The sequence below is a fragment of the Vitis vinifera genome, chromosome 5, assembly GCF_030704535.1.
Source record: "Vitis vinifera cultivar Pinot Noir 40024 chromosome 5, ASM3070453v1".
Taxonomy (NCBI): Eukaryota; Viridiplantae; Streptophyta; class Magnoliopsida; order Vitales; family Vitaceae; genus Vitis; species Vitis vinifera.
The window spans coordinates 13,318,261-13,329,203 of NC_081809.1; positions in this window are offsets into that span (position 1 = coordinate 13,318,261).

Sequence of the window (10,943 nt, forward strand, 5' to 3'; positions counted from 1 at the left end):
GTGTGAAAAGATTAGAGTGGAAGACTTAAGATTGAAATCAAAAGGAGCTTCAACAATTTATCAACTTTAATAAGCATAATACTAACTCTGAGACTATGGCAATAAGATAAGAATTTAATTTCTCCCATTTACTTTTGAGAATTTATCTTTGAGAAAACAAAGAGAGTTTGCAAAAAATTTGTTAGCAAAATAACTTAACCAAAAATTCAACAAATTACTTCCTCAACTCTCCCCCCAACTAAGATGAACATTGTCCCCAATGTTCCAAAAGCAAGTGATAATAAAAGGGAGGAAGTGATACCTCCTGATAGTAAGGGACTCTGAATGGACAGGAGAAACCACATGTTGCAAAAGAAGAAAGAAAAAAAAAATCATAAGAGTGATGAGTAAAGGAAATAAAAAGGAATAGCTAATATACACAAAAAGGACGATGTCTATATAAACTGAGAGAGTACAATATACAAGATAAACATGGAATACATCCAATCCTAGTATAAAAGTAGTCCAAAATATATATCACATCCAAAAACATAGAATATAGATACAAAAAAGGAGAGGAGTGATCGTATGATCAAGTAGTAGGCTCCTCTGGTGGATAGGAGGGGTCCTCAACTGCAACTGTGGAAGGTTCCGCTACAGGTGGAGCTGGTGGTAAAAGACCGAGGTGCTGCTGAATCTCATGGAGAATGAGAGTCTGCTGGTCCTGCCGAAGCTGGAAGTGGTCCATCCGCTCCATAATAGCCGTCTGAGTAGTGATCAGAGTTTGGAAAGAAGCGAGCAAGGCACGATACTCTGCACTAGGGATAGTAATGGGCGGCTCTGAGGTAGGAGGAACAGCAAGTGGAGCATCAGACGATGCTGCCTCTGGTACGGGCTCCGAGGGAGCTGAAGTGGACAGAGCAGATATAGATGGTAAAGGCTGTGGAGGGACTTCCCTTGGCTCGGGAAGTTCCGGGGAATGTTGATGGAGCCATACCTGATTCCATTGGTCAAGAGAGAAGCTCTCTCGACAATGGCGGCGGTGCTCAGAATGAGGGTCTGCAGGGAAACCCATATGTGCCAGAACATGGCATAGCAGCCGAGGGAAAAGTAAAAGAATAGTGTTTGCCCTCGTGAGACCGCTTATGCACCTTCTCCTCAAAATGGAGGAGGGCGGCCATAATCAAATGATGGGGGCCAAAGTAGTAGCCCTCAGAGATACGAAATAATGCCTCTAGAATGGCCCCTCGCCTCTGCACTCTATGCTGAAGAGGAAAAAGATTGGCGCGAAGCACCACATCAACTAGGAGCATTCCTAGGGGAAGCTCCTTCCTCATAATGATCCTCGCTGAAGATGTCCCTCGAGATAGTATACGAACCATGTCCCACTCAGAAAGTGGGGCCCAACATCTAAATGCAGCGGGGTCTGCTGGTGCATAAGGGATATGAAAAGCCTCGGCAATTTGTCTAGCGTCCAATATACCCTGGCGTCCATCAATGGTAAAAAGGATCGAGGCGGGTACCGGGATGCCACGAGTAGTCATAGACTAGTAAAAGTCTAAAGCTACTCGAGGATAAAAGAACTGGGGCGGAGTCATAAAGGGTACAAGATGGTACCTCTCAAGTAGGCGGTATGAATCCCGCAACTCAGGCTATTGTCGCAAAATAGAGTGATCAAAATATGCCTCGACATGAAATGCTCTCGATTGGCAATCGGAGTTGCCCTCAATGGGCGAGCTGGCGATAGGGCGCCTGGTGGGAGGAGGTTGAGACTGTGAATCTCGAGGTGCTCTGGAGGACTCTCCGGGCTCTAAAGTCTTGGCCTTCTTTGTAGGAGGACTCCTAGGTGGAATCTGAGTAGGGGCCATAGGTGTGGCAGATGCTCTCCTCGTATGGTATTTGCGCTGAGGGGCAGAATCAGGTAAATGTGGGGTGCATCTAGTGGGGCCCGCACAGGGGCAGCTCTTTGACTGCTCTGGGGAGCTGAGGCATAGCCTTCTCGGGTCTTAGGCATGAGGAAGCAAAGAAATGAGGCTTAGAGGCTTGGGATTGGGGAGGGTAAGGATGGAGAAGCTCAAAAACTCACACAAGGGAGGGTGGTGTGCGAAAATTTCGCACAAGGGGATGTGTTGTGCGAATTTCGCACAAGGCAATGTGTTGTGCAAATTTCGCACAAGACACTATTCACCCGCCCAAATGCGAAAATTTGTGGCTTTCAAATGGCAAAAATTCTTGGTTTTTGAGGGTGGGAAATGTTGGCTGAGGTAGGAAAGGAGTTTTTCATGGCGGCTAAGCTTGGAATTGGGAGGTTTACAAGAAGAGAATGGAGAATTTGGAAGCTCCCATAGCCGGCGGCAATGGGTTTCTTATGAAGAAACCGTGGCTTTGATGGCTATGCTTGAGGTTGTGATTTTGAAAAATGAAGGTTGGGTTTGGTTTAGGGATGAATTTGGAGTGTTGAGTGAAGAAATGAAGGGTTTTTGATGGTGGAAGGAGGAGAAAGAGCTGAAATTTGAAGGTGCAGACTGTTGTGAATAGTGCTGGCCGCGGCTATGGAGTGAAGCTATGGAGATTGGCTGCCATGGTGGGGTTCATGATGAGGGATAATGAAGGAGAGGACCTTGTGGATGGAAAATGGGGATTGGAAGAGGTGTTGAGAGAATTGAAGAAGAACAAGCTTAGAATTGAAGAAGAGAAAATGGCTTTTAAAGAGAAAGTGCGAATTTCGCACAAGGTGATGGGTAGTGCGAAAATTTCGCATTCCTGTGGTTCTCCAAGACAGAGAGCATGGTTTTGAAAATTGGTCACAAAAGCGAATTTGCACAAGGTTCGCATTCCTGTGATTTTCGCATTGAGATTTTGGGGAGGGACCGAGAGCATGCTTTTGAAAATTTGTCACAAAAGAGAATTTGCACAAGGGGATGTGTTGTGCGAAAATTTTGCACAAGGGGAATGGGTGGTGCGAATTTTGCCGTGTCTTGGATTTTCTCCCCTGTTTTCCCTTGTTTTCATTCTTCAAGCTTTCCTACCTACATGTTAACACAAAAAACCACTTCAAACCACATTAGAACGAAATTAAAGTCAAAAATAAAAATAAAAACATGCATAAACACAAGAAAAAACACTAGATTAAACTAAAATCAACTAAAATGAAAACAAAAAGAGGATGAACTTTTTAGTCTTTGAAGAGACTAAGTTCAACCATGAACTGAGTGTTTTCATGTTGGAGGTGGATCAAGGAGGATGAATTCCTCCTTGTCTCGGGAAAATGATTCCATATAGGGCTTGAGGCGATGCCCATTCACTTTGAAAGTTCGAGTGCTATTGAAGTTGAGTAGTTCCACTACTCCATTTGATTGCACATCATGAATTATGAAAGGACCCGTCCACCTTGATTTCAATTTTCCCGGAAAAAGATGAAGCTTAGAGTCATAAAGCAAGACTTTTTGCCCCTTTGCAAAATTATTCTGATTTACCAACTGATCATGCCATTTCTTTAACCCCTCTTTTGCAATTTTTGAATTGAGGTAAGCATCATTCCTCATTTCCTCCAATTCATTCAAATCCAAACATCTCTTTAACCCGGCTCTTGTCAAATCCATGTTGAGCTTCTTGATTGCCCACCATGCTTTATATTCAACCTCTACTGGAAGATGGCACGTTTTTCCATAAACAAGGTGATAAGGAGACATTCCAAGAATGGTCCTGTAAGCGGTCCTATAAGCCCATAATGAATCCAGGAGCTTAATAGACCAATCCTTCCTATTCACATTCACCACCTTCATCAGTATATTCTTGATCTCCCGGTTGGCTAACTCAACTTGGCCACTTGTTTGAGGGTGATAAGGTGTAGCTACCTTGTGCTTAACCCCATATTTGGCTAGAAGAGTCTCAAAAGGCTTATTGCAAAAGTGGGTTCCTCCATCACTGATAATGGCCTTAAGCACTCCAAATCTTGCAAAGATGGTCTCCTTGAGGAATTTAAGAACCACCTTATGATCATTGGTCCTACATGGAATTGCTTCTACCCACTTAGAGACATAATCCACTCCCACCAAAATGTAGGAATGTCCAAATGACATTGGAAATGGTCCCATGAAGTCTATCCCCCAAACATCAAAGACATCCACTATCAAGATGGGGTTCGAGGGCATCATATTTTGGCGTGTTAGCTTCCCAAGCCTTTGACACCAATCACATCCCTTGCACATAGTGTGGGCGTCCTTGAAAAGAGAGGGCCACCAAAAACCTGATTGGATCACTTTCATAGCTGTTTTCTAGGAAGCAAAATGACCTCCACATGCACTATCATGACAATGAGATAGAATTCCTGATTGCTCTTGTTCAGGAACACATTTCCTTATGATTTGATCCGCACAATATTTGAAGAGAAAAGGCTCCTCCCAATAATAGGCATGTATCTTAGCAAAGAAATGTCTCTTATCTTGGGCACTCCACTCACTTGGAACTTCTCCAGTAACCAAGTAATTTGCAATGTGGGAATACCATGGAGCTACCTCTATTGACATGAGAGACTCCTCAGGGAAGTCATCATTGATAGGTAGACCATGTGAGTCATGTGCTATCACAAGTCTTGACAAGTGGTCAGCTACCACATTTTCTACTCCCTTTTTATCTCGGATTTGGAGATTGAATTCTTGGAGCAGAAGGATCCATCTTATCAATCTTCCCTTGGCATCTTGCTTGGTTAGCAAGTACTTCAAAGCGGAATGGTCAGTGAACACCACTATAAAGGACCCTACCAAATAGGCACGAAACTTATCCAATGCAAAAACTACTACCAACAACTCCTTCTCAGTAGTTGTGTAGTTCCTTTGAGCCTCGTTCAAAGTTTTCCTCGCATAATAAATCACATAGGGCTTTCCATCTTCTCTTTGCCCCAAAACAGCCCCCATAGCAAGATCACTTGCATCACACATTACCTCAAAAGGTAATTTCTAATTTGGGGCTCTCACTATTGGTGCAGTTGTGAGGAATTGCTTCAGTTCCTCAAAACTCTTCTGACATTTCTCATCCCACACAAACTTGGCATCCTTTACCAAGAGTTCACAAAGAGGCTTTGAGATTTTTGAGAAATCCTTAATGAACCTCCTATAGAACCCGACATGTCCTAGGAATTGCCTAATTCCTTTAACATTTGTGGGAGGTGGCAACTTAACAATTAGCTCCACCTTTGCCTTATCTACCTCAATGCCATTCTTGGAGATTATATGTCCTAAGACAATTCCTTGTTGTACCATAAAATGACACTTCTCCCAATTTAGCACTAGGTCTTTCTCAATACATCTTTGGAGAACATCTTCTAAATGCAACAAACACTCCTCATAAGAACCTCCATATACAGTGATGTCATCCATGAAGATTTCCATGATGCGTTCGACCATATCACTGAAGATGCTTAGCATACATCTTTGGAAAGTTGCAGGAGCATTACATAAACCAAAGGGCATTCTCCTATATGCAAAAGTACCAAAGGGGCAAGTGAAGGTTGTCTTTTCTTGATCTTCCAAATCAATCTCTATTTGGAAGTACCCCGAGTAACCATCCAGAAAACAGTAGAAAGGATGTCGTGAGACTCTCTCAAGGACTTGGTCCATGAAAGGCAATGGGAAATGGTCCTTCCTAGTCACTTAATTCAACCTCCTGTAGTCTATACACACCCTCCATCCTGAGGTAGGACGTGTAGAGAATTCCTCCCCTTTCTCATTCTGGATCACAGTAATTCCAGATTTCTTTGGGACTACTTGGGTTGGGCTCACCCACAAGCTATCTGAAATGGGATATATGATCCTTGCTTGAAGTAGCTTCAGAACTTCACCCCTTACCACCTCTTGCATGTGAGGATTCAACCTCCTCTGGGGCTGCCTCACTGGCTTTGCATCTTTCTCCATGTAGATATGGTGGGTGCATACCAAAGGGCTAATCCCTTTTAGATCAGAAATTTGCCATCCAATGGCTTTCTTGCATTTTCTAAGGACTCCCAAAAGACTATCCTCTTGATCACTTGTAAGATTTGAAGAAACCACCACTGGACATTTCTCATCCTCCTCCAAATATGCATATTTCAAATCAACAGGAAGCGGCTTCAAAACAAGCTTTGAAGGATCCTCCATAGGTGCTCCTTGTGAGTCCTCTTTATTGAACAGTGGTAAGATCTCTTCCCGTCTCCTCCAAGGAGACATGATGGCTAACACACCAGAGGGTTCAGGTAACCCTTCTTCAAGAACTCCAAGGCTTTCGTTCAAGCGCTTTTCTAAATTCTTGTCACAATGCTCTTCAACCAAAGTGTTGAACACCTCCTCCAATCCTTCCTCCTCTTCTGGGTGAAGATGCCTCTTGCAAAGATGGAATATATTTAATTCCAAGGTCATGTTTCCAAATGTGAGTTGCATCACCCCATTTCTACAATTGATGATGGCATTGGAGGTAGCCAGGAAAGGTCTCCCAAGGATGATTGGCATGTAATTGGCTTCCTTAATAGTGGGATCAGTATCAAGCACAACAAAATCCACGGGATAGTAGAATTTGTCCACTTGAACTAGAACATCCTCTATCACCCCCCTTGGGATTTTGACTGACCTATCAGCTAAGGAGAGAGTGATGGTTGTGGGCTTCAATCCTTCAAGTCCCAGTTGGTTGTACACAAAGTATAGGAGCAAATTCACACTTGCCCCCAAGTCTAGCAAAGCCTTCTCCACATGTGTCCCTCCAATGTTGACTGAAATGGTGGGACATCCAGGATCTTTATACTTAACTGGAGACTTACTCTGAATGATAGCACTTACTTGCTCAGTGAGGAATGCATTCTTTGTCACATGTAACCCTCTCTTGACCGTGCACAAGTCCTTTAAAAATTTTGCATATGTGGGGACTTGCTTGATCATATCAAGTAAGGGTATATTCACCTTCACTTGTCTCAAAACTTCAAGAATTTTTGATGAATTCTTGATTTCCTTCTTTCCATGTAAAGCTTGAGGAAAAGGAGGGGGGGGGGGGGGGGGGGGGGGCATATGTTTTTTCATCATATCCTCTTTAATCACTATCTTTGGCTCTTCTTCAATGCTTGATTTGGATGCGTTTTTCCCACTCTTCTCTTCTTGGTTATTGCTCTCTTTAACCAAGGTTCTCTTTGACAAGAGTTCTTCATCTTGCCTCACCTTAGGCAAGGGTTGATCAACCTCCTTCCCACTCCTCAAGGTGATCACAGCTTTGACCTCCCTCAACTTTGAAGACTCCCCATCTTGGGTTTCAACTTCATGAACACCCTTGGGATTTTGGCTTGGTTGAAAGGGAAACTTTCCTTTCTCAGTCACTGTGTTGAGGTTGGTAAGCCTAGAGATGGAGTATTGAATATTATCTATCTTCTGAGATAGATCATTTTGCATCCCCTCCATTCTCTTAATTTAAGAACTCTCAACATTTTCAATCTTTTGGTGCAATTAGGAGTTGATTGCCTTTTGTTCACCCACAAAGTCACCCATGACTTTACTTAGGTTCACAATGGCTTGCTCCACTGAAGAGGTTTGTTAAGGTGCTTGGGTTTGGGCTTGTGGTTGGTATGAAGGTGGCCTCGGTTTCCAAGAAAAATTTGGATGGTTTCTCCAGCTTGAATTATAGGTATTTCCATAAGGTGCATTGTTGTTGGGCCTAAATTGCCCCACAACATTGGCTTGATCACCTAACATCTCCCTCATAGCTGGGATGGTTGGGCACTCATCTACCACATGATCACATGATTGGAAAATGGTGCATGGCATGACATGGGCTTGTGTCTCGGAAATGGCTTGGACTTCATGCATCTTTTTCAACTCAAGTTCTTCCAACCTCCTTGCCATTGTTGCCACCTTAGCTTTCATGTCCATGTCCTCACTTAACACGTACATTCCACCCTTTGGATTTTGGGTTGGTTGAGAGGGAAACTTTCGTTTTTCTCTTGAGTTGGGCTCATCCCATCCTCTTGACACCTCAGACACATAACTTAAAAAGTCCATGGCTTCTTCCAGATTCTTACTCATAAAATCTCCCCCACACATGGTTTCAAGAATTTGCTTCATGGAGGAAGACATCCCATCATAAAAATAGCTCACCAAGAGCCATGTATCAAAGCCATGATGAGGACAAGCATTGATGGCCTCCATATACCTTTCCCAACATTTATAGAACTTCTCATTTTCTTTGGCAGAAAAGTTTGAGATTTGTCTCTTCAACCCATTGGTCCTATGGGTGGGGAAAAATTTCTTAAAAAATTCAGCCTGAAGATCAACCCAATTCCTTATGTTCCTTGGCCTTAAAGAATTAAGCCATATTTTTGCCTTGTCCTTCAAAGTAAAAGGGAATAGCTTGAGTCTCATCAAGTCTATTGAAGCTCCTCCCTCTCTAAAGGTATTGCACACCTCCTCAAACTCCTTGATGTGGGCATATGGGTTCTCACACTCCATTCCATGGAAATTTGGTAGGAGGGGCACAATATGAGGCCTTATAATCAGCTGCTCAAGAGGAGGTATGATGCATGAGGGTGCACTCATCCTTGGTGGGTGCATTCTATCCCTCATGGATAGATATGCATTTGGATTATCCCCTTGACCGTGTTCAGAATTCTGATCCTCTAGTGGAGGGTCCATGATGTTTACACAGATATCCAACTCTGTGTCTTGAGGATTCTCAATCCTTACTAATCTTCCCTCTTGGTCCCGAATCCAATAGGGCATGCACAAGTTACTACTTACCTGAAACAAAACAAAGACAACAAAAACAAAAGAAAGCTAGAAAAAAGTTAAGGTTAGAAAGAAAACAAAAAGGAATTCTACAATTAAAAGAAAGGAAATGAAGTTAGTGAAAAAGGAATTCACCAAACTTGTGATGGAAATCACAAGTAGCCTCTAAAAGGTCATATCACTGTAAAGTGGCACCATCCCCGGCAACGGCACCATTTTGATTCGTTTGATCCAGTCGGGTCTTTTAATAAAAAACATTTATAAAACCTATGACCTCATACTAGCGTAGCAAAGCTACTATAGCATAGTGGCTCTAGGGTCGAACTCTAGGATGGGTTTTCATTCTACCAGTGATATACTCAAGATTAGAAATTGAGTCTGATGAGTTCCTTTGTTAAAAACTTAAAGTTTAAAAGAAAATAAAATATGTTTTGAAAGTGGTGTTTAAAACTAACTAACATAAAACTAAGTAAAAATGGAAGAAAGAAAGTCTCCCGGAGCTAGAGGTTGCTAGGATCAAGTTCAGAATGCAAAGTGGGAAATTCCGGATTTTTCTTCTCGCATTGGGGACAACAACATAAAGGATGGTTGTTTCCCGAACCGGTATAGGTTTAACAATGAAGATTTAATCCATAAAAAGTCAATAGAAATGGTAGTCAAGTTCCATTAATGGCTTTAGACACTATGGGTCTTCACCTTGAGTCACTTTCCAATGGCTCGTACATGATAACTAATGGATTGATATGGATCTAGCAATAAGCATCCACAGAGACCTGAAGCTTACCATGTATTGGCCATTCAAAGTGATTCTAAGGGATTTAAAGCAAAACTTTAGATATAGAAGCCATTTATGAACTCCAACTACCTGTATTTAATGCACGGGAGTTTTCCACTTTAGCATCTGGACTTTTCACCTAGCTTCCTTCACTCCAAGAAACCAAAAGTTTAGCCTCTCATCCTCTGGGAAAACATCCTCAGAGGTTGTTTGGCTTCCAAGAAAAAGAAAATAGTAGAGAGAAAAGGAAAATGAGAGAGCTCTGTATTTCACTAAGTGTAAAACATAACGCATTGTCGAGAGATGATTTCCACCCCTCTTATAGTCTTTACAAAAGCAAAGCTTGTGATTGGCTAGTTACAGGGATAAGAAAGGAATTTACATAAAAAATACATAAGAAAAGATCTCATGTGGAGCCAGCAAAAACAGAGGAGATTTCGCACCACGCATGGGCTGGTGCAAATTTCGCACAAGCAGGGGTGTTGTGCGAATTTCGCACAACCTGAAGGTGTTGTGCGAATTTCAAGGTGTTGTGCGAATTTCGCACAAGCCTGGAGCAGTTGTCTTCCGAAGGCCATATCTTCCTCATTTCAGCTCCAAATCGTACACGGTTTGAAGCGTTGGATTCTTGACTTCCTGAGATTTGAAATGGTATATATCATTCAGAAAATGGACTTTGAGAAGTGCTCCAAAAGTGCGAAGGAAGACTGCAGCTGCTGTCCTCTATTTTCTTCACTTTGTTTGTTTTTCCTCTTTGCTTCTCTCCTTTACTTGGCTTGTCTTTATGATCCCTAAAGCTGTCAAAATACTAAAACTAGCCACAAATATGATTAGAAGTCATTTCTAGGTCCTTAACATGCCAATTGGAATAAAGATGGAGAACTACGACACAAAAGTGCTTAAAACATAATGAATTAAAAGTGCAAGATAGCACTTTTTGGGTAGTAATCAACAACTCAGAGCTATGGGTGATAGGATCTACTCTAGGTCATGAACTTAGGGCTTTGGATGCTATGAACAACTCAGAGTTGTTGACTATATGTATGACTCGGGATCCCGTGAGCTTAGACCTCTTGATGCTATGAACCGCTTAGGGTCGTGGATGATATGCATGATTCTATATCATGAGCTTAAGCCTTTAGATGCTATGAACTGCTTAGGGCTATGGAAGATATGAATGACTCTAGGTTTTGATCTCAAGGCTCTAGATGTTATGAATAGCTCGGGGGTATGGTTGACATGAACGACTCTAAGTTGTGAGCTCAAGGTGCTAGATGCTATGAAAAACTCAGGGTTATGGATGACTTGAACGACTTTGGATTATGAGTTCAGGGCTCTAGATACTATGAACAACTCAGGGTGGTTATTGACATGAAAGACTCTAGGTGTTGAGCTTAGGGCTCTGGAAACTATGAACAACTTATTGTTGTGGATGATATGCATGACTTGGGATC